The sequence below is a fragment of the Ictidomys tridecemlineatus genome, chromosome 3 (assembly GCF_052094955.1).
Source record: "Ictidomys tridecemlineatus isolate mIctTri1 chromosome 3, mIctTri1.hap1, whole genome shotgun sequence".
In the NCBI taxonomy this organism is placed as follows: domain Eukaryota; kingdom Metazoa; phylum Chordata; class Mammalia; order Rodentia; family Sciuridae; genus Ictidomys; species Ictidomys tridecemlineatus.
In genome coordinates this window covers 59,637,104-59,650,520 of record NC_135479.1, presented here as the reverse complement: position 1 = coordinate 59,650,520, position 13,417 = coordinate 59,637,104, and the positions used below count along the sequence as shown (strand labels likewise).

Below are 13,417 nucleotides of genomic sequence, written 5' to 3'. Positions count from 1 at the left end.
GCACAGCTTAAAACTCAAAGGACTTGATAATGATTTATATCCTTCTAGAGGAGCCTGTCCTATGGTCGACAAACCCAGATATACCTTACCTCCTTTCGCAATATCACCCTATATACCACCTTCTCCAGCAAAACCTAACAAGGCCTCATAGTGAGCACAAGAATGTTACATAAAAATGTTAGGTCAAGGTGTAGCCTACAAAGTGGAAAGAAATGGGCTACATTTTCCATCTGCTAGAACAACACTTAGAATAGCTTTTATGAAAACTCAAAGCTCAAGAGGGATTTAGTAGTAAGCTAAGAACGGAGAGCTTAGCTGAACTGGGCAATAAAGCACACACAGTGACACCACCCAACACTGCCGTCACCCTCTTCAAGGACTATTAACTATAACATATCTGATTTTATTCCACTAATAATACGAGAAGAGATAAGTCATAAAAATGTAAGCATACTGGAAAGTGTATTCGAATAATCAAAATGTAGCTTAACAATCTAAAACACCCAATTTACACCCAAAAGATTCCACTGAACTGTGGACATTTTGAACTAATGCTAGCCCCTGAGCCTAAAACCTTAACAACAATGTATCAGTAGAATAGAACATTTACCTAATAAATGTATAGGGATATATTTTTAACTGGAGCTACAGAGACAGTACCATACAGGGAAAGAAGAAAGATTAACTAAAAGTATAAAAAAGCAAAGACTAAAACTTTCACCTTTTGCGTAATGATTTAACTAGAAATAACTTTAGAAAAAGAATTTAAGCCAAGACCCTGAAATCAGACCAGCTACTTATGAGCAACTAATTAGAGCCAATGCTCCTATGTAGCAAACTAGTGAAACAATTTATAAGTAAAAGTGATAAGCCTACTGAGCCTAGTGATGGCTGGTTGTCCAGAATAGAATATTAGTTCAACCTTAAATTTACCCAGAGCATTGGTAATCTCAATGTAAATTTAACTGATGATCTGAAGAGGGACAGCTCTTAATTAGGGAGTAAAACTTTAAACTATCATAGTTCGCCTAAAAGCAGTCATTGATTTTTAAAAAGCATTAATTTAAACTTAACTCAAATTCAACTCAAACTTAATACCAATACTTGAAATGATCTCCTAACCCTAAATTGAACTGATCTATTAATATATAGAAGAAATAATGTTAACATAAAGTAACAAGAAACAACTTCTCCCTGCGGAAGTTTATATCAGACCAAATAATTCACTGATATTAACAACTATATAACACAAACAACTCAACCATTTTGACCATATTGTTAACCCAATACTGGCATGCACTTAAGAAAAAGATTTTAAAAATTAAAAGGAGGGCTGGGGTTGTGGCTCAGTGGTAGAGCACTTTCCTAGCATGTTTGAGGCCCTGGGTTCGATTCTCAGCACCACATATATATATAAATAAAATAAAAGTCCATGGACAACATATATATATATATATATATATATATATATATATATAACAAAAGTAAAAGGAAATTGGCAAACACTAACCCCAAAGACATTACTTCTAGCATGAACACTATTAGAGGCACTGCCTGCCCAGTGACATATATTTAACTGTCGAAGTATTCTGACCTTGCAAAGGTAGCATAATCACTTGTTCCTTAAATAGGGACTTATATGAATGGTATGACATGGTTTAATTGTCTCTTACTTGTAATCAGTGAAACTGACCTTCCCATGAAGAGGCGAGAATGAATTAATAAGAGGACAAGACCTCAGGGAGCTTGAATTTAATAGACTAAGCACTCTCAACAATAACCACTCGGAGGCCTAAAACTCTTCCTAAGGGCCAAAAATTTTGGTTAGGGTGAATTCGGAGTATAAGTCAGCCTCTGAATGATTATAATCCAGACACTAACCTGTCTAAATTTTAACTCATTAATTGACCCAAACTATTTGATCTACAGAACAAATTACCATAGAGAGAACAGTGCAATCCTAGTCAAGAGGTCATATCCACAGTTAAGGTTTAATACCTTGATGTTGGATCAGGACATCCAAATTGTATAACCAATATTAATGGTTCCTTTGTTCAACAATTAAAGTCCTAAGTTCAGACCACAGAAATCCAGGTTCATAATATTTCTCCCTGAATGAAAGGACAAGAGAAATAAGGCCAATTCTACGCATATGTCTTAATAGAAGAAATAATCTAATTCTAGTAATTATTATCCACCCTGCCCTAGAACAGCAGCTTTCAATTGCAAAAGACTTCCAACTTCATTACCATGTATGTTTTTAGTAGACTTACTCCTCCTGATTGCCCCACCCTTAGAGGCCGTGACTTTCTTAACTCTAACAGAACAAAAAATACACAACTTCAAAAAGGCCCAAATGTTGTAGGACCCTATGGCTTACTTCAAATGTTTGCTGATGCAGTAAAATTACTTATTAGAGTAATTTTAAAACCAAACCTCTAACATCTGCCATCATTTTGTTTATTATTGCTCCCTCCCTAGCCCTTACTCTGGCATTTGCAATATGAATCCTCTACCCATGCCACAACCCTCACTAATAAAAACATAGGAATTCTCTTCATCCTTGCAACTTCCAGCTTAGCTGGATATGTGATCCTATAATCAGGATGATTCCAAATATGCTTTAATCGGAGCACTAGGAGCTGTAGCACAAACCACCTCCTATGAAGTAACTCCAACCATTATTCTACTATCTGTCCTGCTTGTACATGGATCATCTACTCTATCAACCCTAATCACAACTCAACATTTATATGTTTCATTTGTATTGCCAATGTGATCCTTAGCAACAATATGACTTATCTCAACACTGGCAGCAACAGTGCAAGCTCCTTTTGACCTGATAGAAGGAAAATCAGAACACGTATCAGGATTCAATGTAGAGTACACCATGGGCCCCTTTGCTTTATTTTTTTGTAGCTGAATATACCAATATTATTATAATAAAAGCTTTACAACTCTTTTTTATAGGGGCACTCTTCAACCCACCAATCAGTGAAATCTTTACATTTTGTTTTGCCCCTAAAGAACTTAATCTTGGATATTCTTATGAATTCGATCATCATACCCAAGATTCTGATACGACCAACTCATGCACTTATTATCAAAAAACTTCTCAACCCAACATTAGTTTTATGTATGTGACACATCTCCCCACCCATTATTGTAGCATGTGTACCCCTCAAACCTAAAGAAATATGACAACATAAAAGAAACTTTGACAGAGGATACAACAGAGGATTAAATCCTCTTATTTCTAGAATCATAGGATTTGCACCTAACCCTAAGAATCCAAAATTCTTTGTGCTACCTGATACACCATGTCCTACTAGTAAAGTTAGTTAAATAAGCTATCGGGCCCATACCTTATAATGTTAGTTTATATCCTTCCCATACTAATTAACCCCTTAACTCGCTACCATTTATCTCACCATAATTTCAGGAATTTCTATTACACTATTCAGTTCCCTCTGGCTACACATCTGAGTAGGATTAGAAATAAGCATACTAGACATTATTCCAGTTTAATTAACAAAGCGAACCCCTGGTCAACAGAAGTTGCAACCAAATATTTCTTAAGCCAGGTCACAGCTTAGATAATTTTAATAATAGGTACTATTACCAACATTAAAATCAACTCCAACAACCAAGTCTCTTCCCTAATATTTGCTGTAGTGCTATCAATAAAAATGGGATTAACCTCATTCCATCTATGAGTCCAAGAAGCTAAGAAGTCACACTTATATTCAGGATTAATTCCACTAACATGACAAAAAAAATGCACCAATTTAAATTATCATTCAACTTGCTCCCTCTATCAACTTTTCCTTAATAATAACAATAGTGATACTGTCCTTATATCAGAAGGATAAGGAGGACTTAACTAGACCCAACTATGAAAAATCCTAGCATGTTCATCACTCACTCACATAGGCTGAATAATAACAATCATCACATTCAACCCCACATTAACTATGTTTAATTTAATTACTTATATTATGCTTATAATCAACATATTCATGTTATTCCATTACAATTAAAAACTATCACCCTCTCACTCTCCAATATATGATATAAATTTTCTACTAATTTCAATAATTCTTAATGTACTTATATCCCTAATGGACTTCCTCCATTAGCTGGGTTCACCCCAAAATGAGTTATTATTAAGGAACTTGTATCAAATAATAATTTTTTTAAGAAACCAAAAAGCTATTTTTATTTATGGACAACATAATTGTTGACATGAAAATACTATAGGATCTACAAGACAAAACCCTATTGGAACACAGAATGAATAAGTTAGTTTATGAAGGCGAAGTATACAAGATCAATTGCCATAAACTAGCAACGAATAATCAAAATTAAAGTTTAAAAATTACTACTTATGGTAACATCAAACAATACCAAATACATAGAAATCTTTCAAAAAATGTGAAGGATCTGTAAAATGAAAACTATTAGGAGAAATATTCTGTTTATAGGTCAGAAAACTCAGTATTATTAAGCTGTAAATTAGTCAACTTTATTATACCCATAAACAGCAGTAACAGCCCTGCTAAACCTATATTTCTATAGATGCCTTATCTACTTACCATCCCTAACATTATTTCCATCCTCTAATAATACTAAAATAAAATGACAATTCGAAAGTATAAAAATAACCCTCTTTATACCAACCCTTATAATTCTATCTACCCTCTCCCTCCCCCTTACACCCCTATTATCAATCTTAAACTAGCAATTTAGGTTAAACTTAGAACAAGAGCATTCAGAGCAATAAGTAAGTTCCTGCAGTAAGGACTGCAAGACTTTATCTTACATCAACTAAATGCGAATCAATTACTTTTATTAAGCTAAGCCCTTAATTAACACATTTCACTAGACTGATAGGATTTGAACCCATAAAAATTTAGTTAACAGCTAAATGCCTAACTCAACTGGCTTCAGAAAAAAAGGTGGGAGAAGCCCCAGCAGAGTTGAAGCTGCTCCTTTGAACTTGCAATTCAATATGATAATTCACCTCAGGACTTGGTAAAAGAGGGCTCAACCTCTGTCTTTAGATTTACAGGCTAATGCCTGCTCAGCCATTTTACCTCCTACCTGTATGTTCATAAACCCTTACATCGGAACACTTTACCACCTCTTTGACACCTAAGCTGGTATAGGAGGAACAGTACTTAGTCTACTGATTTGAGCTGAACTAGGTCAACCCAAAGACTTGCTAGGGGATGATCAAATTTATAATGTAATTGTTACTGCATATGTATTCATAATAATTTTCTTTATGGTTATACCTGTTATGATTGGTAGGTTCAGAAACTGACTAGTTCCCCTTATCCGTGTAGCCCTGATATAGCATTTCCTCGAATAAATAACATAAGCTTCTGACTCCTACCTCCAACATTTCTTCTCCTTCTTGCCTCCTCTATAGTTGAAGCAGGCCCAGGAACCGGTTGAGCAGTATATCCCTCACTAGCTGGGAAGCTTGCACACGCAGGCGCCTCTGCAGATCTCACTATTTTCTCACTCCACTGGGCAGGTGTTTCATCCATCCTAGGGGCAATTAATCATATTACTACCATTATGAACGTAAAACCCCCTGCCGTATCACAATTCCAGACTCCACTATTTGTATGAGCAGTAATAATTACAGCCGTGCTACTCCTCCCATCCCTTCTAGTTCCTGCAGCAGGATTGTCCATACTCCTCACAGACCCAAAAATAAATACGACGTTTTTTGAACCTGCGGGAGGGGGAAACTATGCTTTATCAACACCTATTCTGTTTCTTGGACATCCAGAAGTACACATTCTGATTCTATTCTTTTGGATATATGAGAATAGTCTGAGCTATAATATCCATTCACTTTTTAGGATTCATCATATGAGCACACCATGTATTTACCTTAGGAATGAGTGTGGACACCGGAGCACACTTCACATCAGCAACCATAATTACAGCTATTCCAACCAGAGTTTGCATCTGACTGGCAACTTTACCCAGTGGCAATATTAAAGGGCCCTAGGTTTTGTTTGCCCATTTACTGTAGGAGGCTGCACAGCAATTGTTCTAGCTGACTCAGCACTAGACATTGCATTACATGCTACATATTATGTAGTAGTTCATTTTCACTATATCCTACCATGGGGGCTGTGTTTGCAATAATGAGAAATGTGTTCACTGATTCCATATGTTCTCTGGTTATACCCTAGATGCTACATGAGCTAAAATTCACTTCACTGTTATACTGTAGGAGTGAATGTAACTTTCTTCCCACAATATTGCCTAGGATTATCAGGCATACCACGATGATACTCTGACTACCAAGACACATATACATCATAAAATACTGTATTCTTGATAGGGTCATTTCTCTTACAGCTGTAATAGTTATAATTGTTATAATGTGAGATGCATCAAAAAGAGAAGTCCTAACTGTAGAACTGACAATAACTAGTCCAGAGTGACTACATGGATCCCTCCACCTTACCACACATTTGAAGAACCAACCTATGTGAAAGCATAATTAAAGAAAGGAAAGAATTGAAACTCCTGTGACTAGTTTCAAGCTAGCCCCATAACCATTATAACTTTCTTTATAAGATGTTAGTAAATATATCATATAACTTTGTCAAAGTTAATTTATAGATTAGGATCCTTTATATCCTTATGGCACACCAATTTGAACTAGGATTTTAAGATGCTACATGATCTATTATAGAAGAACTATTACACTTTCACAACCAGACCCTATAATCCTATTCTCGATCAGCTCTTTAGTTCTTTGTATTATCTCACTTATACTTACCACAGAACTCACTCACACAGGCACCATAGGTGCTTAAGACATTGAGAACATCTGAACTTTCTACCCACTAGTATCCTCATCCTAATTGTGCTTCCTTCATTACAAATTTTATTTATAATGGATGAAATTAATGACCCTTCGTTAACACTAAAAACAATAGGCCACCATTGAAGATATACAGATTACGAGTACTTAAATTTTGACTTCTACAAGGTTCCCACCTCTGACTTAAAACCTGGAGAATTACAACTTCTAGAAGTTGATATCTGAGTAGTTCTACCTATAGAATTATCAGTTCGCATGTTAATTTCATCAGAAGATGTGCTTTACTCTTGAGCAGGCCCATCCCTCTGACTAAAAACAGATGCCATTCCAGGTTGACTTACCCAAGCTTCCCTAACATCAACATGGCCAGGATTACAGTACAGACAAGACTCAGAGATCTGTGGATCTAATCTCAGCTTCATGCCAATTGTCCTCGAATTAGTTCCACTGAAACACATTGAAAACTAATCTTCATCAATATTATAAATTCTCCATGAACCATTAACCTTTTAAGTTCAAGATTAGAAGCTTAAATTTCCTCATAACAAGATGCCCCAACTGGATACATCAACATGACTTATTACCATTATTTCAATAATTTTCACCCTATTTATCTTATTTAATCTCAAGCCATTCATACCCCTCCTTTAACCCCTCACCAAAATATTTGAAATTGATTGAACATAAGACCTCTAGAGAAGAAAAATGAACAAAAAAATTTTTTGCCTCTTTCATTACCCCTACAATAATAGGATTACCTACCGATATCCTCATTTGATCACTCCCCAATATTTTACTGCCTTCGCCTAATCGACTTATCAATAATCAACTAGTCTCATTTCAGCAATGATTAATTCAGCTCTTTCTAAAGCAAATGATGATAATACATAATCCAAAGGGATGTACCTTTAATATTCATCTCATTAATTATACTCATTGGACTAGCAACTTTACTTGTACTATAACCTCACTCTTTTACACCCACCACCCAACTCTCAAATCATAGCAAATCCCCTATGAGCAGGTGCACATTACAGATGGGAGATGAGATTGGATCCCATGCTGGCTTGGGACTGCTCTGCTGCAGGTCCCATAATGAGGAATTGCCTCCCTCAAAGCTCCTAGAGAGGCCACCATGGTAGACCCTGGTCCCTGCCAACCCAGTGGAGAAGGAAGGAGGGAGCAAGCCACAGGCTGACTGGCAGCACAAGACTGGAGTCTCCCTTGGTACCCTCTGCCTCCCCCTTGGGACATTGGCCCTTTGAGCTATGGAACTCCCCGCCCCGTGCACCTGCGCTCCCTAAGGCCCTCAATCCGCACTGACTCACCTGCCAGCCTACCTGCCCTGACCCCATCCCCGACCCCAGCCTCGACTCACTCTCAGCGGTCAAAGGAAGAAACCCACAGCTCTACAGGCGGTGTCTCCAACAGCAAAACAGTGGTTCCACAGGAAAGAACCTCATTTCAGCAACACAGAGGCCAGGATGGCGCGGGGCGGGGCTACAGGCTTGTGGCTGGGACTTTGGGCGTGGCCTGGCCGTAGGGGAGGAGCCAGACCTTCTGGTCTAGCCCCTAGGAAGCCAGATAGAGGAACTGTCAAGAAACACTTGGGCCAGAGGTGGGTTTTGGGGGGTTTTTTTGTTTGTTTGTTTGGTTGGTTTTTGGTGCTGGGAATCAAACCCAGGGTCTTGTGCATGCAAGGCAAGCATTCTACCAACTGAGCTATATCCCCAGCCCCATCCATTAAGAAGATGAAAGGTCATTTGCAGGAAAGTGAATGGAATTGGTCATCATCATGTCTAAAGAAGTTACACTCAGAAAGACAAGTGTTGATGTTCTTTCCTGTGGACTCTGAGCTCTGGGGAAGACAACATGAAAGATAGGGGGACCTTCAGGGAAGGAGAAGACTACCACGGTTACAGTGAAGGGGTTACAGAAGATAATAGCGAAGGAGGATGTGATCAAAGCATGTTATATGCATATATGGAAATCTCATAGTGAATCTCATTATTTGGCATAATTAATATGAATTAGTGATTATAATTATTGTAAACACAATATTTTGAAACTATTTCTAATAATTGAATACCTCTTTTAATGATTCCTTCATGAAATAATATCTAAAAGACTTCCTTAGTAACTAATCATAGATTATTCATAATTTATAATCATTCATGAGATTTCATTTTTTCAAATCATTTAACCAATTGAGAGAATAAATCTTAGACCATGCTAAATATGTTTATAGCAGATATTTTTTCCATCACTGGGCTAGAGTACTTTGTTAGAATGCAAAAGGCTTCGCATTCCATCACCAGCACTACAAATCATTAAAAAAAATTACAACTAGAAATACCGAGAAAACTAAGAATACATAATTTTATTTTAGAAAAAGTCAATCAAATATCCAGATACCTCCCACCCCCAAAATTAAATTGACTCTTCACTAGAGCCAAAATTTTATCCTATCCAGAATTTACTCCTATCTCTGTGTTCTTTCCCTCATTTTTGAGTTTGAAAAAGTCTTATGGTTACACCTAAAAGGCTGTTGCATGTATTAGTGTAGTGTGATGTACTTTAGTCTTGTTTTTAAAATGCATTTTTATAGGGGTAAAAATATCATTGGGACAGCTCTCTTGAAAAATAGGTTATATTAGAAAAACCCCACATGGGATAAGATTCTTTGAAGAAAGTTCAAACAACCAATCTTCATTTATAGTAATGCCATGAGATTTTACAGAAAACTGTCAACTTAAAAGGCAGCTTCAAAATGCATGAAGTATGATATGTCAAGAACTATGTAAGGTTTTGAACAACCAATAATAAAAATTTAAAAAAATTTTAAAAAGGCAGTTTCAGGGATGGGAGTGTAGCCCAGTGACAGAGTATGAAGTCCTGGACCAGTCCCCAACACTCCTCCAAATATCAATATATGATCTTTAATGTGAATAAAATGTTTTCTAATATGATTTTTTATTTGTGTTTTGGTGGAAGGTGGGCAAGGGAAACGACTTTTTTTTTTTTTTTAAGATTTCAGTAACTGGATTCCTTAAGTCCCTCTCCCATCTGTGCAGGCATCACCCTGAGTCCCAAGGCTCCAAAGCTTTGACTTCAGTGGTATCCAGGCCACGTTTACTTACACCAGTGCTGCACCTTCAGAGGCCAGAAGCTCCAGCTACAGCAGAGGGTGAAGTACTCTGTGAAGAGCATGGTGATGCCACCAACCCCGCTCTTCCTCACCGTGGTGTTGCAGCAGATCCAGCCTTTCCACCCAGCTCCCAAGAGTCTCCTTGGAGGAAAGATGGAGGTGGTAAGCAGGGTTGGGGGTTACAAGTTGCTTAAACCAGCCAAACTTCTTCCTAACAAAGGAATTTGTGAGAAGCTTTGCCCCTGAGGACTGGAGAGCTGAGGCCTCTGGGCCATTGAGTTCCAATATTGAGGCTTCCCTGGCAACACCCCTAGTCCAAGAGAACCAGAATAGAGCTCTGGAAACCATTCCAACCCCATGAAGCTGGGAAGGGTCTTTCTGTCAGCAGCACCAATATGACTGACTGAGAAAATCACATTTTAGAAAAGAGATACATGCAGAGACTGCGGCACCCACTGCACAATTCTGGGACTGAGAGCCAGAGCTCGACTCTTAATCTCCACTAATAACTTCACATCAGGCACTTGCTGAAGACTGCAGAATGGTGCTTTCACAGTCAGAGAAGCAAGACTTTGGTTGCTTGATTGACAAGCAGAAACTCCCTGTAAGCTGCCTCCTGTGGAGCTAACAGATTTAAAAGAGGACCTGCATCTTCCAGCTGAAGCGCCAGTGTTGAAGTGCTCAGAGCCAAGGCTCAATGGTGCCAGCTCCTGCATCTCCATGGCAGACACACTTTCCTCTGCATTCTCTTGGCTTCCACACGCTTCTGATCCAAGGCCAAGTCCTTGGTTCTGGTTCTCCCTGACTTGAATTCCAACAAACCGACTAAACTAATAGTTTTGTAAATACATATTTAAAATGTTTTACTATAAAATCAATTTGATTATGGGTGCTATGCCAAATCTCCCTGAAATTGTTTATATAGTACACAAAAAAGTTCCATATTCATATTACTTTTTCATTGGTTCTTTTCAGTTATCCATGACAATAGGATTCATTTTGACCTAATTATGAAAGCAATGGAATATAATTTGTTCTAATTCAGTCCCCAGTACTTCCTCTTCTCCTCTCCTCCTCCCTCTCCATGTTCCCTTCCTTCTACTTGACTGATATTTCTGCTATTTGTTTATAGTTTTTTTTGTAATTAGTGTCCTGTGCATGTGCATGATAATGAGATTCACTATCACTAATGATAGTCACACATGTACACAGGAAAGCTAGGTCAGATTCACTGCACTGTCTTTCCCTATCCCAGCCCTCCCCTTTAGGCCCCTTTGTCTACTCCACTGCTCTTTCTTCTATTCTTTTTTTATCCTCTCCCCTCTTTATTTTGGATTACCTTCTGCATATCAGAGAAAATACTCTACCTCTAACTTTTGGGGACTGGCTTATTTCCATTGGTATGATAGTGTCCAGTTCCATCAATTAACTGATAAATTCCATAAAGTCATTCTTCTTTATGGCTGAATAAAAATCTGTTGTGTATATATGCCATGTTTTCTTTATCCATTCATCTGTTGAAGGGCATCTAGGTTGGCTCCATACCTTGGCTATTGTGAATTGTGTTGCTATAAACATGGATGTGGCTGCCTCCTGTAGGATTCTGATTTTAAATTTTTTGGATATATACTGATGAGTAGGGTAACTGGGTCATATGAAGGTTCCATTTTTAATTTTTTCCCAACTGCTTTCCAGAGTGATTGTGCTAATTTGCAGTCCCCACTAACAATGTGTGTGTGTACCATTTTCCCCACATTCTCGCCAACATTTGTTGTTACTTGTATTCTTGGTAATTGCCATTCTGCCTGGAGTGAAACGGTATCTCAGTGTAGTTTTAACTTGCAATGCTCTAATTGCTAGAAAAATTGAACAATTTTTCATAAATTTGTTGACCTTTGCATTTCTTCTTTTGCCCATTTATTGATTGGATTATTTACCTTTTGCTGTTGTTGTTTTATTTGTTTTGGTGTTAACCTTTTTGAGTTCTTTTTTATTTTTTGGATATTAATGCTCCATCTGAGGAGCAGGTGGTAAAATATTTCTCCCATCCAGTTGGCCCTCTTTCACACTCATAATTGTTTCTTTATGTAAAGAAGCCTTGAAAAAATGGTTTTTTAAAAAGTTGTAGCTAGCCACAATAACTTGTAGCACTGGGGATTGAACCCAGTACGTCACATGTGCTAGGCAAGCACTCTACTACTGAGCTACACCCGCAAATCTGTGAAAGAGATTTTTCATTTAATGACATTCTATTTATTTATTTATTTTACTTTTCTCACTTTCAGAGTCTTGTTAACGAAGTCAGTTTCTGAACAAACATACATGTTGGAGTGTTGGGACTACATTGTCTTCTTCTAGGAGTTGCAGGGTTTCTGGTCAAAATCCTAGGTCTTTGATCCACTTTGAGTTTTGTGCAGGATAAGGGATAAAGGTTACATTTCATTCCACTACATATGGATTTCCAGGTTTCCCAGCACCTTTCATTAAAAAGGTTATCTTTTTTCCAATGTATGTTTTTGGCACCTTTGTCTAGTATGCAATAATCGTGTTTATGTGGGGTTCTCACTGCATCTTTACTCCATTGGTCTTCATGCCTGTTTTGGTGCTAGTCTCTCTTTCTTACTATAGCTCTATAGGATAATTTCAGGTCCTGTATTGTGATGTCTCCTGCTTTTCTGTTCTCATTAAGGAAGGCTTTGGCTGTTCTGGGTCTCATTTTTCTAAATCAATTTCATAACTGATATTTCCAGTTGTGTGAAGAACATCATTGGAATTTTGATGGAAATTGCACTGGAAGTATGGCTATTTTGACAATATTCATTCTCATTCTTCCTGTCCAAGAATATGAGAGGTCTTTCCATCTACTGAAGTATTATTCAATAGTTTTTCTTAGTGTTCTATAATTTTAACTGTAGATGTCTTTCACCTCTTTTGTTAGATTGATTCCCAACGTGTTTTTTTAAAATTTTTTATTTCTTTTTATTAATCATGCATCACAGTATAATGCATTTATGAAGTTTTGTATAGATAGATGGGATACAATTTCTCATTTTTTTGAGTATATATGTTGTAGGATCATATTGGTCATACAGTCACATAAATACATACAGTAATAATGTCTGTTTTGTTCTATGATCTTTCCTATCCCCACATCCCTTCCCCTCCCCTCCTTTCACTTCCCTCTACCTAATCTAAGGTAATGGTATTCTTCTCTAGAGCCCCCAACCAATTATTGTGAATTAGCATCTGCATATTAGAGAAAACATTTGGCTACCTCTCCCATTCAGGACCCCAGTCTGCCACTCTTACTCAGGACCCCTGGTAGCCACTCCCATGTGGACCCCCATCTACCAGCTTGGGGCTCCCACAGTAGTCTCCATCTTAGGATACTCCAACCACTGCTATAGTTCCCT

The 13,417-nt window shown here is 37.6% G+C and overlaps 1 long non-coding RNA gene and 1 pseudogene across 1 annotated transcript in view; one reads left to right on the top strand and one right to left on the bottom strand.

The window, feature by feature from the left end:
- Positions 1-13,417, bottom strand: part of LOC120884221 (uncharacterized) — an 87,582-nt gene that overhangs the window by 14,625 nt on the left and 59,540 nt on the right. The window lies entirely within an intron of this gene.
- Positions 5,108-6,573, top strand: LOC144375588 (cytochrome c oxidase subunit 1 pseudogene; annotated as a pseudogene).